The following is a 19,608-nucleotide window of genomic DNA, read 5'->3' as shown; positions in this document are numbered from 1 at the left end:
ATTATGCTTCTGAAATTTTCCTGGAGACGATGAAATGCTGATCATCTACAATTTTAAATGGTGAAGGCTGGCTGGCAGCATGATCTTGCTATTATTGTAATAGGGTCTTCTTGAAGACTCAATTCAAGTCTCTGAGGGAGTCCCCCCTAGAACCGGTAGAAGGGTGGAAATAGCATATTTGGGGACCAAACACATGTCTCCACACTGTAGCAATGCCTTAATCAAGTCACTTCCCTGTTTCTTAACTTTATCTGAAAAGTAAGAGAAACATATCTATAATCCCAAATTAATTTCTGCTAACATGTTGGGGATTTTTACAACATTTATTTGAAAGGCAGAGTGAGATAAGGTGAGAGAGAGTATGCACATGAGAGCTCTCTCATCTGCTGCTTAACTCCCTGAATGTCTGCAAACCACGGGAGCCGGGAGTCTAGAACTCCATCTGGGTCTTCCATGTGATCAGAAATGGAGTAGTCAGGATGATGAAGTTGCAAGGGGTAGCTTAACCCTCTGTGCCACAGTGCTGGTTTAGGGTTATTTTCTCACCTATGAATCAAGGAGTTGAACTAGGTGACTGCCAAGATTTATTCCAGCCTAACATTGCTATACTTGTGTTTTGAAAAGTTACATAGAACATGGTTGACAATTGACGCCTGCATCTTAGCCAGCCTCTTGCAACTTTGTTATGAAGCAGGAGCTTCCAGCATTTTAACAAGCAGGTCTATTTGCTTTTCCCTGAAGTCCTATATTTGGAGGCTGGTTTGCAGCAGAGTCCCCCAGTGAAGTCATATCCTTTGTCCTGAAGGGCTTGGAAACAGATCATCTAGTCAGAGCCAGAACTGGAGATCATTCGTTATAGGGAGAACCTGAAGTTAGGAAGAGAATGTGAATGTCTCTGGAATATGTGTTCATCTTTGGTCAGACCCTCAAGTTATTTGTTTATCACACTTTTATTTGACTTCATACAAATTACTGATGCTATACAGCTTAACAGCTCTTTTTTTAGGTATTCCTCATTTGCAAATTCAGCTTTCCTTCAGATCATTACCTAACACATACTACCACAGAAGTATCCATGACATCCCCTGCCAACACTTACAGCAATGATTACTTGTTCTGTTCTTCTATCATGCCTTGGGCATGTTTTGACTCATCTGTTTTCCTGATTGAAAGGGCAGAGATATGTATCAGAATAAGAAACCCCTAGAATGTTCCTGATTTTGACTAGGTGACAACCTGCCACTTAGTCAGAGGGTACCAGGGAGCAAGGAGTAAATCTATTGCTGCAACCTGCTCTGACAACCACAAGATACTCTGTAAATAAGGACTTGCTTCTGCTTATTGAGGACTCTGAAGGGCAAGTGACTGGTTTCTCAATTTGCTACAATTGTATAATGTGAGGGACTGTGGACATTTTGGAATCTTTCATTTTACAGATGCAAAGACAGGACTGGGTTTGTCTGAGAAATTTCTACTCTCCAGAATTAAGCATCTTGACACCAGTAGAGAATATGGATGCATATTCTCTACTTTGAGTCCTACAGGAGATGGGTGCGCTTAGAAATGAATGAAACATACATCATGGCTGTGGAGGGTAGAAAACTAGGTGCTGAAAGGTGGAACTAAGCCTTTTAGTCATCACCTCTCATTCCCTCTCAAGAATCCACCCAGGAACAGGAATGTGGTGCTGACTTTAAGGAGAAACAGTGGGAAATGAAGGATAAAGAAGCAAGGATAGAAGAGGAAAGGCAGTTTCTAAAAGAGTTCTCTAACCGTGTGCCTTGTATTTTGCTCTAGTTGTTAATTTCTATAATTGTTATTACAGCCCTGTGGGACAAATATTCCAATCCCTTTGGAATACTAAGACATAGATTAAATAAATTTTTTCTAAATCACATAATTAGTATAAAACAAAAGGATCTGAGACAACAGCGTACCTCTTCAGACTCAGACTCTTCTGGCCTTCTCTGCATTAAATCACATGACACCCAGCATCCCTAGGCAAGTCACAGCGATCCCAGTACATGAAGTGATGTGTGGACCCCAAGGTCTCAGCTGGGATTCACATGAATGTAAGGGACAGGTATGGGGAGTGAGGTGGGGTTATATCTGACCAGGGGACCATCTGACAGCACAGGGGGTATCTGAAAGGTAGAGACACTTGGCACTGAGCGAACAGGAGGGCCGTCAGATGGAGGTCAGGGCCATGGCAAGCCTGAAAGATCAACCTTCAAACTGAAGAAACAGCAGGGAACTTCGCAGGCTGGGTGGGGGTGGGGAGGACATAGGCTCAGTGCAGGGCAGGACTGCGTGGGCATGGAGAGGATTCTGCAAGCTGCCCTGCCTGCATCACAGGCAGCCTGAGTACAAGTGCAAGCAGAGATATCCGGCCCTTCAAGAACCACCTACCCAACCACCCCCACAAAGACATTACCCAATGCCAAGTAAAAGCCAAACAACACCCGATTTGGGCCCCCGGATGATGAGCCACCAGCTTTCACGCGTACTGCAGGCCACCTCTGACAGTTACCTTCCTCTAGCTGCACAGAGAGGCACGGAACTGTTTGCATTGTCTCTGCTACTCTGTGTAGAGTGCTGGGAGGTGTGATCACACTTCCTTTACTGGTTGCTAAGCATATCGTTACTAGGCGACAGCATGAGATGATGCACAAAGCTGGATTCTAGGAGGTGTGCGTGTTGGAGAGTGTGCATTCTGGGAAGAGATGGAAAGTGGGGTGAGGAGGAAAGTGGATTCTCTTAATTTGGCTTTCACTAGGGGCTTGTCAAGTGATGTTTAGGAGGGGGCAACGAAGAGAGTGCAGTGATTCTGAATGGTTAAGAAGGAAACAAGTGAAGATACATTTGCATATACATGGCATAGGCCAGATTCCACTTAAAACTACTCCCCAACAACAAAGTCACACGGCAAACAAATTTCAGGTATCCAGCTTAGCTTCTGTTCAGCTTCTGAGAAATCTCATCCTCCCCCTCCCATCATGTTATCTATTTATTCAGTAAAAATGTTTTTATTTAAAAGGTAGAGCAACAGAGTGAAAATTCTATCTTGGTCTCCCACATGGTTGGCAGGGGCCCAAGAACTTAGATCATCTTCCACTGCCTCCCCAGGTTCATTAGCAGGAAGTTGGATAAGAATCAAAACAGCTGGGACTTGAACTGGCAGACAATATGGAATGCCAGTGGATGGCAGGGTTACGAGTCTTGGCTTAACTTGCTGCACCACATCGCCTGCTTCCCCATCAGCCCATCTCACCATATGCTAAGCAGTTCTCACATTGTCTGGAGATCATTTTATCGGTATAGAAAAGAAAAGCACTTCTGGGTTATGAAACTTCAGGCCTTTCTAGGTTCATGCTGCTCAGCAGAATGCTTCAGCAGAAAGCAAGTTCACCTCTGAGTTCACAGGCATAGGCTGGAAAAGCATGTGGCACTGGGAGGGCTTGGAAGAGCAGCCTTGACTGAGAAGTAGGAAGGCATGCCAGGAAGCAGAAAGGGAAGAGAGGGGGCAATCAATGATGTGTTCTGAGACTAGGGAAAGTACTCTGAACCAGGGGAAGGGACAGCTCAGTTACATCCCTGTTATAACATGTGTTGAAGACTGCAATACCTCAAATGTGGCTGCTCTTGGAGATGGGGTCTTTAAACAACTAATTATGGAAAACAGGTCATTGGGGTGAGCCTTCATCCAATATAATGGTGTCTTAACATTAGATGAGGTCACTGTTGCAGCACAGAGAGTTGAGCTGCTACCTGCAATATTGGCCTTCCATATGAGCACCAGTTCAAAGCCTGGCTGCTTCACTTCCAATCCAGCTTCCTGCTAACACCCCTGGAAACAAGATGCTCCAAGCATTTGGACCTCTGCCATCCACGTGGAAGATGTGGATCAAGTTCTTGGATCCTAGATTTATCCTGTACCATCTATGACCATTGCGGTTATTTGAGGAGTGAATACAAATGGAATATCTCCATCTCTCTCTGTCTCTCCCTCTCATTCTGTCAATCTGCTTTTCAAATAAATAAAACATACTGTAAGAAAAGAAAAAAAAAGAAGAGATAAGGGTGCAAAGAGGCATGGGAAAGACATGAGGAAAGACAGTCATCAGGAAAAATCAACCTTGTCCTCACCTTGATCTTGAGTTTCTACCTTCCAGAGCTGTAAGGAAACTGCTATTGAAGCTTTCAAAGTTTGGGATATTGTTCTTATGGCAGCCCTAGCCAAAGGTAAAATACAGAGCAGTTCTGGGGTCTTAAAAACCAGGCCAAGGCATTCGAACTGGAACTGATGGGTAGATGGGTGTTACTAATTCATTTCATTAGCCAAAAAAGAAAAGAAATCAAAATAAAGGGTCTATGTGGAGAGGGGGGGAAAACGAACCCAGAATAACAGCGGCTGGGAACCTCCCATTAAGAGGTTCCATTCTCTGTGGAATGTTACGTCTGTCGCTGGCCACAACTATCCAACAAGGCAACAAGGTCCTTTAACCCCAAATGAAGAGCCAGAAAGGCAGGGCATTTGAAAATTGATGCAACAATTCTTTATGTTAATCCAGTATTGGAGCATAACTAAATAGAGGAACCCATATCTATGAACTCTTACCATGTGGGAGAAACAAGCTATTCTGCCAGAATGTGGCAAAAGGCAGCTTTGGCGCTGGGAGATGAGAGTTTCTGAGGGAATCCTGTTCTGTGAAAGGAAGAACCTTCTGCCAATAAAAATGATGCAACAAGCAGATGAGTTGTTGGGATAAAACATTTCAAGGGAAAGAAGACCTTTGTCCCTGAGAAGGCACTGAGGCAAGGCAACCTTTAACCATCTACCTTACCTTCGAACCAAATAATCCTTGGCTCAGTGGGCACATATCTATGGTCCTTTGTGATCCTGAGGTTTTCAGCAATGAGAGAGACTGTTAGTTTTCCCTACAATAGCACAGAGAGCAGAAATCAAACCCTGCCATGGAACTCAAGCAAAACAAAAATCTGTATATCCATTATCTTGAGCTCTTGCCGCTCTGCTAAAGGAAAGTGGAGCTGTAACACATAACCTGGTCTTGAGCAGCTGGACAGCTGCTGAATCAGTCACCTTTGCTTCAGCAGCATGTTGAGTTGTGATTAATTACACACTGGATGCACTTTTAAAAGATAAGTAAATAATTCATCGTGTGCCAGGCACTGCCTAAGTCATTACACAGGGTCGAGCATGGGTTTAAAAACAAGTAAGACTGGTTGAGATCTCACTCAGGAGAATGAGGGAGGTGGATGCAAGCTGTCACTCCACGCAATGTGTTGGGTGGGTGGTAAGAACAGGCCATGAACATGGGTCAGGGGCAGACCAGGCTGAACCAGTTCACATCACCCACTGGTGAATCCGAGCACCGGAACAGAGTGTGGGTCGAGCCAGGTTTGGTCGCGACAAAAACCAGTGCACAATATGGAATGCCAAGGTGAAGTGACCTGTACTGGATGTGACCACAGCACCCAACCAGCATGCCTAAGAACCAGGGAGAGAGGGGATAGAGCCAGCAGTGGGAATATGGGGGGGTCCCCTGCTGGACAGCTACTCCTACTGGACAGCATGAGCTGGGATGGGGGCAGACCAGGCTAGGCAGGGCTACAACACCTGTGGGCCTCATGTGGACTAGATAAGGGAAAAGCCAGGATGGGCTGATTGTTCCTACTGGTGCAAACAAAAATTAGAGTGGGTGAGGGTTGGTTGGGCTTAGCCGCAGCATCAGCTGGCAGAAGCTGGCACTGGGGACTGATTCTGTCAAGCTACACTGCAGAATCATCTAGAGAGTGCATAATCTGGGAGTGGGAGTGGCCTAGAAGGAAATAGTGGGCTCCTCCCTCTTGGGTTACCACTCCCACTCGAGGGCATGAAAACCAGGACAGGGGCTGGGGTGGCTAGACAGAAAGGCACCCAACAGCATGTGTGTGGGCTGGATAGTCAGGCTGGTTGGGTTGAACTAGGCTTCAATGCCCATTGACATGTATGAGAGCTGAATGGGATGTGGGACAGACTGGACTAGTCTGCTGCACATATTAGCAAACCAGGATGGGGGCAGGCCTGATGGGGTTTATTGTGGGTCGTTCCGACTAGGTTGCAGCTCCCACTGGTTTTTGTGAGGGCCGAGAGTGTGCTGGGCAGAATCAGGCTGGACTGCAACATCCATTGGTTCCAGTGGAAGATGGGGCTGGAAACATAACCAACCCAGCAATTGCAACCACCAGCTGATTGGAGCAATGGACTGTATCGGGCCCTGTACTTGCAAGTACACACAAGAATCTGGTCTGGGAACACCTCAGACAAAGTTTCTTTGGGGATCTCCCCAATCGAACTGCCAGACTCAGAACCCTAACCATGAAAAGACAGAGGACAGAACAAGTCAGTCAACTACCTCAGCCATATGTTGGCAGTGTAAAACTGGGCAAACGGAGACTCTAAGATGGACTATGTCAATTAGTGGATTCTTCAGCAACCTCATCATGCTTGGAATGGCGAGATTGGCAGCAATTCATAACTGTTGAGCTATCAAAACCACTTGAGCAGGACCCTCAGAGCATGCCCCACATCAGGGACCTGGGATGGATGGGAGACTGGGTGGGGCGTCTCCCTTTATCTTCCCCTTTACCCCAGATACATGACAAAAACAATGTGGAAATAATAGTCTTACCTACTTTTCTATAGCCATTGAACCTTTTTGCCCTAATTAACTATGTAAAGAATGTAAAAAAAAAAAACAGGCCATGAAGAAATCGGGGTGAGAGGAAATTCAGGAAGACTTCTGAAAGGCGATGTCATTGAAAGTAGAGGAGGAGGTCAGAGAGTAAACAAAGAGAAAGAGGCAGCAAGCAGGAGTGAGGAACATTCCAGGAGGTGAAACAGCCTTCTGGACAAGGAAGGAGACATGAATGCCACTTTGGGAACCGAGGTGTCCGGACGCCTTCAGTACTAGTCTTGGAGCAGCTCTGTCGCTTCGTAACCAGTGGTGTCAGAATCTCCCTTGTGTTCTTCACCTTGGCCCCTGAGCTCTGGATGATGCCTCCAGGTCATAAGATCCTGATCTGCTCCAAAGGCAGTTGTCTTATCTGCTGCACAAACAAAAAGTCTTTATAGGGCCCAGTGCAATGGCTCAATTGGTTAATACAGGGATCCCATATGGGCCCCGGTTTGTGGCCCAGATGCTCTGCTTCCCATCCAGCTCCCTGCTTATGGCCTGGGAAAGCAGCTGAGGATAGCCAAAACCTTGGGACCATGCACCCACATGGGAGACCCAGAAGGGGCTCCTGGATCCTGGTTTCAGATCGGTTCAGTTTCAGATCAGCTCAACTCTGGCCACTGTGACCACTTGGGGAATGAACCAGAGGATGGAAGATGTTTGTCTCTCCTCTCTGTAAATCTGCTTTCCAATAAAAATAAACAAACCTTTTTTAAAAAACTCAAATGATCTTTCCAAAGGCTTATGAAAAACACCTGTAATGAAAAAAAATGCACGGATTTCAAAAATGTTTTTCTTCCAAATAAGCTTATCTTTTAATTTCATGTTTCCAAAAAGCTTTTCGAAGTACCCCTCATGTCTTCATTCATCCTGATTCAATCAAAGCTTGACCGTGTTTTTTTCCAATGCTAAGGTCATGTGTATGTGACAGAATCAGACTACCTCCTGGTAGAAAGTCTGCATAGTGAGTCTATGCGCACAGGGAACAAAGATTCAAGGTCAGAACACCACTTCTGAAGTTGAGTGAAAACAACAGCTTCCTTTCACAAATGGCAAGACTTATCCACATCCTAATCCTGGCTTGACTTGCCTTTTATTTTTTTTTTTTTTAGGAGCCTACACTACAGGCCACCATACCCCAATCAGTGCAACTACCCCATTTACCCAGCAACAAGCAGCCCCTGGTCACCTGCCCCTTGCTGCACTCAGATGCCAACATGAGCAGCTGTGCCTGAAGGATATAAACACAAGTAAAAGACGAAGAGAAGACGCTAACAGAAATCCTCTCAGGGAGAAGCTGTTTATAATCATGCCCCGACTAAGTCACTATGGTTTGAGAAGAAGCTCAAGGAGCCAGACCTCATTATAAAGTGGCCACTGCTCTAAGAAAGGCAGATAAAAAACAGGAGGAAGATGGACAAGTGACAAATACTATGAGCCCTGACCCCCTTCCCAGCACTCTTCTTCCTCTGATTCTTCAGTGCAGCCACAAAGTCATCAGTATTCTCTCTGGTCTGTGGCTTCTATGGGGTCACTGGTGAAGGGGCTGAGTCCTGTGTCTTGGGGTGATATGGCCAGAAAGAAGTGATAATGCAGAGGTGGCAAGAAGCATGAAGCAATGAGTCTGGAACGGGTAGAGATCATAGCTGCCATGCACTGTAGGGCTGGGGTTTATGCCAAATGCAACCAGATAGCCAAGGGGCAGGGCCAGGCAGTTTTCCAGCTGCATATACTCTGTCTTCTAGTAATGAATGTCATTGAAACACATAATAGTTATGTGGATTAAACACTTGACTGCATGCCACACCCAATACTAAGTGCTTTGTGTACAAACGTGTATTATCTCTTTCTCATCTTTGCAATATCTCCATAAGAAAACCACTATCATCACCAACACTTGGTGTGTAGGAGACCTGGGGATGAGAGAGCCCAGAGGTGCTTGAAGCCACACGACTGGCAGCAGAAGGGCCACTTTCAGAGCCACAATGCCCAATGGACGGGTAAGAACCCTTGCGACCTGCCATGCTGATTCTGAAGAATAGCTTGCATACAACCTGGACATTCTTCTTCCCATCCCAGGGAGCCTACTGCTGCACATTTAAGATCAACAACCTTGGGTTCTACCCTGTGCCAGAAGGGGAGGTGTGGGATGGGGAATGCAGAAGAAGGGGTGGTCCACAAGTAAATCAACTGATACATATGTCCATCTTTTGGAAAAGTGCAATGTGAGATTAAAGAGTGTATTTAAGAGTCCCTTCTCCAACCTTGGGGGAATTCCCTTAAGTTGAGGCACTCAAGAGGAAAAATTAATACAAAGAGAAGGAGAAAGGCCAGAAGTCAAGGGACATGACTGGCAAGTAAAAGGTAAGGCTGAAGGGAGGCTTTGTCAGAACACCTCTGTGTGCCCCCATCTATTCAACACACATTCTGTGAGCTGTGGGTTCCTTCTAGGGTGACCTTGTTGCCACACAGGTGTACACAGGCACAAGAGGGCCGTCATCTCCAGAGCTGTTAATGGAACCCTTCAGGGCTTCTGGGACTCATGTGAGGTTTACAGCTCGGGAGACCAGGATCCTAGGTGACATCAAAGGAGTGAGGTCAAAGTGTCAGAAGTGAGAATAGTGCTGTGGAAGGGCAGCTATGCTTGGAAGCTCTGTGAATGTGGCAGGGGAGAGGGGGAGATTTGGCTGTCGATGGAAAGATCTGGAAGGAGCAGATCTGGAAGAAGTACAGGAATGAAAAAAAAAAAAAAAAAGAAAGATCCATCATGAAATGAAATTCCCGAGGATAAGCTGGATGCCCAAGGCAGAACATTTTTTGGCCTGAGGAAGATATTTTTGTGGGGAGGTTCCCTGGGTAATGCAAATTAGGAATCAAATAACGTTCAGGGCTGACAAGCCCATCTGATGCTGGCACCCGGCCATACCTCCTCATGGGTGGGTTTGCTTGGCACATGCTGCTCCTTCCCCATCACCTTGGCCCTTGTGGATCCATCTCCAGATCCAGGCTCGGGGAGGATCCATGCAAACAGCTCTTGAATGGGTTTGTTTTTAAGACTCTTGTTGTGGCCCAACAGACATTGGCAGGGGGCTCCCTGCCTATGACCCACTGCTGGGCAGCAGGGGTACCATGTTTTATCCTCAGAGATCTGCAGTCTCCTTTAAAAATGGGACACATAGGATAAATGGGACAAAGAGGGTAGGAAGAGGAACTCAATCCAAGAGTGCTGTGGAAGGGGGTGAACAGAGGCAGCATTTAGTGAGGGACAGAAAGGGGCTTAGAGATGGGATTCAGGAAGCCCAGGAGGGGCAGATGTGACTGTAGAGACATCCACTCTGGACAAGGACTGAAGGCTAGGGAACCCACCTAGCCACTGAGTGGCCATGCAGATTAAAGCAGGGGAGGGTCTGAGTTACAGAGATACGGTAGTTGTTTCAACTGGGGTGGGCTTCAAACCTCATTTTGGAGTACTAAGAACAAGGCAGAGCTGATTCAACAAAGAGGATGAACTGGCTGCTAGGATATAACTACAGGCAGGCTCAGGAGACTTTTTAAAAAGTTTTTGCCTGGGACCAGCATTGTGGCACAATGGGTTAAGCTATCCCCCTGAAATACATTGCAATCCCCATACAGGCTCCAGTTTGAGTCCTGGATGCTCCACCTCAATCCAGCTTCCTGCTAGTGCACCTAGGAAAGCAGCAATCATGGGCTAAGCACTTGTGTCTCTGACACCTATGTGGGAGGCCTGAATGAAGTTTCAAGCTCCTGACTTTGGCCTGGCCCAGACTTGGCCATTGAAACCATATGGAAAATGAAAAGGCAGCTGGAAAATCTTTCTCTCCTTCCCTCTCAACCCCTGCGCATGTGTGTGTATCTGTCCCCCTCTCTAAACAATTCTGCTTTTCAAATAAATGCATAATTTAAAAATATATCTATACAAGGTTCTGCCCCTGTTGACTCTGACACCTCTCTGCCCTAAGAGCTGTGGCCCTGTGTAGCTGAGGCTTGAGAGTGTGGGTTTTCAAAATCCTCTAGACGATATGAAGGCAGCAACATTTGAGAAGCCCCACCCATGCTAAGCCAGTGAATTTTGGTCATATTGTATGGTCAATGAAGCTGGCCTTTCTTGCTGCCCAACCCCCTTGGTCATTATATTTCCCCTCGTGTCATTCTCTGTGCAATAAACCACATCCCCAGGAGTCAGGGGACCCCATGGTAAGGCCAGGGAATCCTCCAGTCATTATTCTCTTTTCATAGTTGATTAAACGTTGTGTATCTTGTTTTAATCTCTCTGAAGACCAGCCTAAAATGAGCACCTTTCCCAGATCTTTTTCCTGAAATCTCCCCAGTTCTAAACAAGTGTTTCTTCAATAGTAACTCCATATTCTGACATTTGCTGGATTCAGACTGGGAGACCAAGGGACACAAGGCATGGTCCCTGTATCGCTACCATTCCATTTAGCAAGGCATGTACTTGTGAAACTAATTTTATCTAAAAAAAATGTGCCAAGCATAAAAGAATAGTACAGCCAAATGCACCAGGAGGAGGGGTGCTTAGGGAAGATGGAAGGCGACCCTCTGTTCCTCTCTAACTGCTTCCCCTCCAGCAGAGTCTTACAGGCCTGGACACTCTACCTGCTCCGTAGTTCCCAAAGCACGGCCTATCCCAACAGTTGGGGCAAAAATAAACATGGGGCCACCCAGTGGCTTCCGAGGCAGGTGTCTTCTTCATGGACTTCCCACTACCAAAGAACAAACCCATCTTGTCCTCACACTTCCATCAACACAAAGGTAAGTTGGTTACTGCCCACCTCCCTCAACTCCTCCTCCACAACACACAGAGAGAGGGAGGCAGCAGAGTGAGATCCTGAGGGTCAGCCCTCACCACCAGCCTCTCTGGCCAGTGGGCAAGTACAGAGGGTTGTGACACCTAAGCTAGCAGTAAGTACCCCAAAACGCGATCCTGAAGAGTGAGCTCCTGCTACTAACTGCACACTGGCATAGTTAACCATTGGCTACCCCCCAGAAAATGCCTGTCTGCAAATCTACCATCCAAGCTGCTCTGTCCTTGGCACAAGAGCTCCTCTGGCCTGGGGCCAGAATCTCGTTCCCACAAGACTCTGTCCTGCTTGAAAACACCTCTAGTTGGATGTGCTATTTATATCTGTCCTCATCCATAGATCCTATAGCTTCCTGTTGCTAGAGAATGATGTCCCATGCCAAGCCACCAGGATAAGGGTCCTTTCTGTATCCTGCCAGCGTTATTCTTATCATGATCCTGCTCGAGCCAGCTCAAGCCAGCCGCCTTGAGCCGTGCCTGTGCCCAACAGGCCACAGTCTTCAGTGCCTTCTTATCTTTACGCATACTGGAAAGCATACCCCTGCTTCAACATTTATTTATTCATTTGTTTGTTTGTTTGTTGTTTGTTGTTTGTTTATTTAGTGACTGACTGCGTGGCACACGTCTATCTATGCTTCGAATTCCTTCTTGGCATCACCTCATCTATGAAACCTTGTTAGCCTCCTCTTGGCAAAGCGGGTGTTTCTGCCCTTTCAGCCCCTATGGAAGTGGCACCTCTCTCTGACAGCCTGTCTGGGTTCATAGTGACTACTTGCATTGCTATGTCATCTTGGATAGTTTGTTGTCCACCTCTGTGTCCCCATCATGCCTCGCTCCATTATAGGTGCCACATATAGTTGTCCTCTGAAATCCATGGGGGCTGTGAGTCCAGGACACCCTTGGATACCAAAATCCATAGGTGCTCAAGTTCCTTATATAAAATAAAATGACATTTGTATATGAGCAGTTGTCATTGGATACTGGAGACACTGAGGTACTGTCTAGGGATGGACTAAAATTCTATGGGAGAAAGAACCAGTGTTGCTCCATAGTGAGTTAAGCTGCAGTCTGAGGCACCAGCATCTTACAGGGGCACCACTTTGTGCCCCAGCTGTTCATTCCACTTCTATTCTAGCTCTCTACTGATGTGTCTCATAAAGCAGAAGATGACCGAAAGGCCCGGTATGGTAGCTTCGTGGCTAAAGTCCTTGCCTTGCAGGCACCAGGATCCCATATGGGTGCTCATCCATGTCCCCGCAGCCCCACTTCCCATTTGTTCCCTGCTTGTGGCCTGGGAAAGCAGACAAGGATGGCCCAAAGCCTTGGGACCTGGCACCAGTGTGGGAGATCCGGAAGGAGCTCCGGGCTCCTGGCTTCGGATTGACTCAGTTCCAGCCATTGCTGTCACTGGGAAGTGAATCATCGGACAGAAGGTCTTCCTGTCTCTTCCTTCTCTCTGTATATCTAACTTTCCAATAAAACTAAATAATTATTTTTTTAAAAGAGGGAGAAGAAAATGATGGCCCAAGTATTTGTTCCTGGCTTCTGGCTTTAACATGGCCCAATGCTGACTACTGTGGCCATCTAGGAAGTGACCCAGTGGATGTTAGATATCTCTTTGTCTCTGTCTTTGTAACTCTGTCCTTCTAATTAATTAATTAATAAAAAATTCTATGGGAAGGATCTAGATGTTTCTCTGTTATGCGCAGATCTGAACACCTAATTGCAAACCCACTGACCACTATCAAGAAAGGAAGGTGTGCAGGACATAGCCCCATGCACACTACCCTTTGCTGTCCTTGTTCCCTGCCCCTAGCTGAACTCCACAGAAACCTCCCTTCCATGTTACTGCTGTGAACGTCTTTCAATGAAGGAAGAATATTTGTTACTCCTTCCTTCTCCAGGGCCTGAGCCTTTAAGTCTGAGAACTTTAAGTACTCTCTCAGTCTTAGGCCTGTGTCTCTCACTTCTTCACAAGTCTGGCCACAGCTTCCTTTCTTGTCTTCTGTTCTTCCTCTTTCCTTTGTTCACTCTCTTTTTTTTTTTTTTTTTAAGATTTTATTTATTTTATTACAGTCAGATATACAGAGAGGAGGAGAGACAGAGAGGAAGATCTTCCGTCCGATTATTCACTCCCTAAGTGAGCCGCAATGTCCGGTGCGCGCCGATCCGAAGCCGGGAACCAGGAACCTCTTCCAGGTCTCCCACGTGGGTGCAGGGTCCCAATGCATTGGGCCGTCCTCAACTGCTTTCCCAGGTCACAAGCAGGGAGCTGGATGGGAAGTGGAGCTGCCGGGATTAGAACCGGCGCCCATATGGGATCCCGGGGCGTTCAAGGTGAGGACTTTAGCCACTAGGCCACGCCGCCGGGTCCCCTTTGTTCACTCTTGACCTCCAACTCCAGGGTTCCACATGCCAGCTTACATGTTGTCCTAAATTTTTTTTTTTAAGATTTATTTCTTTGAAAAGTAGAGTTACAAAATGAGAATGGGAGAGACAGATAACAGCAATTTTTCCATCTGCAGATTCACTTCCCAAGTGACTGTAACAGCCAGGGCTGGGCCAGGCTGAACCCAGGAGCCTGGAACTCTTCTGCTGCTTTCCCACGTACATTAGAAAGAAGGTTAAATAGCAGTGGAGTAGCTGGCACTCAGATAGGTACAAATGCCATACTGGCATTGAAGGTGGTGGCTTCACAAATATTCTTCAGCGAAGACAGAGGGCAAGATGGGAAGTGATGTCCCTCTGTGGAAGCTGGAAGTGAGTTGTTGTGAGTGTGATCCCTAAGCAGATCAGAGGGTCCCACCCCATAAGAAGGAAAAGCCTTGAGAGCCAAGGCCCTGGGCCATCAGTAACCTCCAAGTCTCCCATTAATAGGAAGGGTGGTGGTGGATGAGACCTGAACTAAGCAAATCCCAGGAAAATCCTAGCACGAGTGCCTAAAGGTCCTGCTCTGGCAACCTAGAATCCAAGCCATACCCTGCTGTCTTTTTTTTTTTTTTTTTTTTTTTTTGATGTCTGAATTTCTCAGCTACCTTCAGGGTTCGAGCCAGGCAGCCTCAAGTCTGCTACTGTAAAGGAGTATAACAAAGATATCCCAGACCACGGGAAATACCCAGTCTTGTTTCCAACCTATAATCATAAACTTGTGGTTTTTTGCATAATTGTATATACAGTCCTATGAATTGCAATTAAGGACCACAGCTGGTTTTCACCTGGGCATCACAAAATCTTGAATGAAAAGGGAAACAGTTGTAATTAAGCAATCACAAAATTGTTAACAGGCTTATTTGCTACATTCTTTCCTTCCTTCATTTATTCATTCTTTAGTTCATCCATCCTTCACCTACCCACCCATTCATTCATTCATCTATTTATTCTTAAATATCACATACACTCTAATAAAAAGTGAAGGCTTCTCCCTTCCCAAATTATTTGTCAGGAAAGAGTAAGTTTATATTCAAATTCCTAGAAAATCTTCCATGTTAGAAGTTTCTCCTTCAATTCTCTTGTTCTCAACAAAGATATAATTGTTTCGGAAAAACGTCAGCCTAAAACCACTTCATTCAGTTCTACTTTGGACACTTAACAAAAGTTTCTTGGTTGAACCGCTTGGTTTTTGCTTAAAAAAAAAAGCAGGCATGGTACTATAATATAGACTCAATCATTTTTCTTGAGGGTATAACATCATCATTCCAATGCAAGTGTTAAAAGTTAGTTTAAAAAACCTTTAAAACATGAGTTTTTAAAGCAATGCATTAAGTGGTTATATTGTAGACGTAAAAAATTAATGCCTCCAAAAGATCAGAAAACACATTTCTCCATAGAAGATGTACAAATGGCCAATAAGTACATGACAATATGTTCCATGCCAATAGTCATCAGGGAAATGAAAATGGAAGCCACAATAAGATACCATTTCATCCCTACAAGGATGGTTAACAGAAAAATTACAAACGAAAGCAAGTGTTGACAAGAATGTGGAGAACTAGAGTGATTGTGCCCTGCTGGTGGGAATGTAGAATGATGCAATGCTGTGAAAACCAGTTTGGCGGTTTCTCAAGATGGTAAATATAGAGTTATCACATGGCCCTGCAATTTCACTCTTAGGTTCATAACGAAGAGAAATGGGAACATATTTCCATGCAAACACTTAGACACAAATATTCATAGCAGCATGATTCCTAGTGGTCAAAATATGGAAACAACACAAACGTTCATCAGATAATGAAATGGACAACAAAAGCAGACAAATTTATGCAACAAAATATTATTCATCAATTTAACAAAAAATGGAATGAGCTACTGATGGATGCTACCCCATAGACGTGGTTTCAAAATGTTAGGCTAAGTGAAGGAAGCCAGTTGCAAGAGATGGTAATACTGTGTGATTCCATTGACACAGAATGTGCAGAAAAAGGAAACAGTGGAAGCAGAATAGGGAATAAGTGCTAATGGTAGGGGGCTTCTGTTGGCAGTGATAGCAACATTCTGCAGGTAGTGGTGATGGATACACAACTCTGGAAATACTGAGGTCACTGAACTGTACATTTTAAGGTGAGTTTCATAGCATATGAGTTCTAGCTTAAAAAATATATATATAATTAAAAAACAAACATCCTCTTGTGGATCAATAAGCAGTAGCCAACTCTCTTCCAATTGTAGGGTGGATCAGATGTGCAAAACACAGAGGGCTGTTGCAAAAAACATCCTAGAGTTAAGGACACCAAGGTCAAACTCAGGAAGAGCTGTTGCAATGTTCAAAACAGACAGAATTGTGAAATAACCACATGTTTAAGTCCATGTACTATCTGATACGGTAGATTATTCTAAATGAATCACTAAGATAATATGCTAAGTATTACCCTAAAGAGTTTATCTATGCAAATTGGTTTTTAACAGCCCTCTTTATTAGGAGAACAGAGAAGACTTATGTTCAGGCATACAGGGTATGGAGCAAATGCCAACAGTGTGTCAGGCACCAGGTGCGTGTTCTTGCAGTCTGATTTGTCTAAATTGAAAAGGAGCTCAAATTTGAGGTTATTTTAATGGAAGATTTACAAAACGATGATAGCATTTTACTTGAGTCGTCCTCAACCTTTTGGCATCACAAGTTCCTTGGAATTGGATGAAAGCTATGGACTTTGTGCTTTTCAACACGAGTTTGTTTGGAGGCGAAAATTCTGCCTCTGCTTTCAGGGATCCATGGCATAAGAGATCTCCTTCCACAGAACATACACGTGCCCTGCTCCAGGCTGGACTTCGTAATTTGAGATAATTCTTTACAGACTCTGTTTTCACTGAAGTCCATTCTCCAGGTCCCACCACACATACCAATGAGTACCTCATGAACTCGAGACTGGGGATGGTTCCAGGTGTCCTGGTGGCCCAGGAGATCCACAGAGGGTCCCAGAGTCCCCTGGGAAGGAGAGCTGAGGGCCAGCAAGACACCTTTTATCCTCACTTCAATCCTAGAGAAATCTACCTTTACCTGGTTCATAGGAGGACACTTCAAAATATTTGTGGAAAGTAAAATTAAAAGAACTAATTAAGTAAAGAATTAAAAGACAAGTTTATTTTGGTGCCAAAATTTTTCAAAATCTATGCACATGAGATTCAATCTTCAAAAAGTTCATAGAAGATGTGTATTATCAAAAAATTTTGCATGGATCTCTAAACTTTGGTCCCCAAATAAGCACATCTTTTGTTTTGTTTTGTTTTGTTTTGTTTAAAGATTTGTACATTTTACCTGAAAGTTAGAGTTGTAGAGCAATAGGGAAAGACTGAAACAAATCTTCTATCCACTGGTTTATTAACTAAATGAATGCAATAGCCAGAGTTGGGCCGAAACAAAGCCAGGAGTCTCTTCCAGGTCTCCCACGTGGGTGCAGGGTCCTAAGGCCATCCTCTATTGCTTTCCAAAACCATTAGCAGGGAGCTAGATGGAAAGTGCAGCAGCCAGACTCAACAGCCATATGGGATGCTAGTGCTGCAGGTGGGGGATTAGCTTGCTAAACCATTTCATTGACACCAATATAAGGATATTTTAATTCCAATTCTTTTGCCTGAAATCCATTCTAAGGAAAGTTCTCTACTTATTGAAAAGTCCATAAACCCCTTTATCAAATTTTCATTCCAGCCAAAGCTGGAACAAGCTTACCCAGGTGAATCACTCAAGAGCAAGTAATGGCATAGTGAGGAAGCAGTCAGCAGCTAGGGCTCATGGTCCCAAGGTTCCAGAGCAGAGCTCAGCATCCTGCAGGTACCACCCCAACCCGCCCCAGAGCAAACACAGTCTGTATTCAGCAAACAGGAACAGGAAGGCTGCTTCTACAGAATCAGGTCAGGAATAGAGGGCTCCAAGGTCACCCTGGGAACAGCAGAGTCCAGCTCTGCAAAGGAGCTGATGTGTACTGGGCAATTTTACCTCTTGAGGCTGTAGGAGCTGCAAGCTCAGAGTCCAGTGATCAAGCCAAGAAGCCTGAGCACATCACTAAGCCAGAGTTGAGGGGACTTAAAAACAGTCCATCTCTGCCTTGTCAATCTGTCTCCCATATTCCTGATGCAATATCACCCTCTCCCTTCTCCGCCTTCTGTTTCTCTCCTGTCAGTCAGCTGGGCCTCCAGAGCTGGAGGATGGCAGGAAAGAGAAAGGCAAGGCTTCCATGGAGTAAAGAGACTTAGGTGTGGCTTAGCAAGGGGATTATAGCAAATGTCTGCTCTCTGATGTCCTCTCCCTGGGCTACAGGAAACCTCTGCCTTCAGGAGACAAGCAGGGCATCCTGAGCCTGAGGCAAGAAGTAAAGACTCCTGGGATGTGGGCCCTGCTCTGTCGCAACAGGTGTATGACGCCAAGTTCAGGGAATGAGGAAGAAGGTGTCTGTGTCTGGCACAGGTGAGCCAGGCATGAATGTGCCTGGGAAGGGAGGATCCTAGTTCTCTGGCCCCAGGGAATTGGACTCCAGTCTTTGTAAGCTGAAGGCACTGGGCACAGGGCAGGAAAGCAAAATTAACAGCACTTCCAGCCTAGAGGAACTCAGCATTAAGTTGAAGTGACCTGTGCTGGAGTTTAGAAGATACAAACAGACCCAGATCCAGGAAAGTATAGGAGGGAGCTCAGGTTTCTCAGTGAATTAAGCCTTGAAGAAGACATAGAAAAGTTTTGTCTGGAAAGTTTGGGGATATGGCTGTGAAGAATAGAAGATGGAGGGATTACTAAAATGTAAGTTTAAGGGATCTGGATTAGCCAAGAGGTACTGCGGAGCTTCTGAGGGAAGCAGAGATAGGAAGAGCAGAAATCTTGGGCAAATATTAGGTGATAATGCTTGGGGCTGGGGTAGGAACTGCCAAAAAGGAATGAGAGGCATGAAGTAAGAATCTGTGGGATTTACCGATGGGCAAGATAAGAGATGTAATGCCAAGGTGTCTGACCAGAATGCATGGGAGAGTAACAACTGCATGAGGAGACTGAGGGATGCCAGGAGGAGAAGACGGTCTGGTGAAAGGAGTTTGGTTTCTGAGTTGCAGCATTTAAGAAGATGAGTTCCTCAACTGCGGATTTCCTACAAACCCTAAGATGTGGAGGACTTACAGTAAGAAGGGTGATTAGGTGGGAGGTGGTGCCCCAGCAATCAACTGCCCCAAACCGGTTGCTGGTGATGAGGGTGGAGAGGGGCAAGCAATTCTAAATGCACAGTCCTGACTTGCCTGTCAGAACACCATGGAGATGCTGGTGCCCAGCAAAGCTGAGGCTCAGTGGGGAAAGGGACTGATGTGTACACTGCAGACACAGAAGAAAGGATGAAGGAGAGTAGCAAATCACTTACACCAGCTAAACAATGTGTTGCTCCATTCACCTGGAGTCACCCATCTGGAATCAATTTCAACTCAGAGAGTGGAAGCATCCTGATGTTATGGGGATACTCCCCAGGGACCCCAGTCCTGAGTCACTGAAGATCTACTAAGAGAAGTCCCCAATTTGTGCAAGTTCAAGCTCTCTCCCCTTTAATGCACTTTACAAACTCCATCACA

At 45.5% G+C, this 19,608-nt stretch overlaps 1 protein-coding gene across 5 annotated transcripts in view; it reads right to left on the bottom strand.

Annotated features, from left to right (window-relative positions):
• PTK2B (protein tyrosine kinase 2 beta) overlaps nt 1–19,608 on the bottom strand; it is a 128,100-nt gene that overhangs the window by 100,661 nt on the left and 7,831 nt on the right. The window contains exon 1 of one of the 5 annotated variants that reach the window (XM_058670043.1): nt 2,531–2,553. The exons of the other annotated variants lie outside the window; for them this stretch is intronic. The gene's annotated coding sequence lies outside the window, so the exon portion shown is untranslated. Of the gene's footprint in view, nt 1–2,530; nt 2,554–19,608 lie in introns of those variants that run through there. 5 annotated transcript variants of the gene reach the window in all.

The sequence above is a fragment of the Ochotona princeps genome, chromosome 11 (assembly GCF_030435755.1).
Source record: "Ochotona princeps isolate mOchPri1 chromosome 11, mOchPri1.hap1, whole genome shotgun sequence".
Classification (NCBI taxonomy): domain Eukaryota; kingdom Metazoa; phylum Chordata; class Mammalia; order Lagomorpha; family Ochotonidae; genus Ochotona; species Ochotona princeps.
This window is presented reverse-complemented; position numbering and strand designations above follow the sequence as displayed.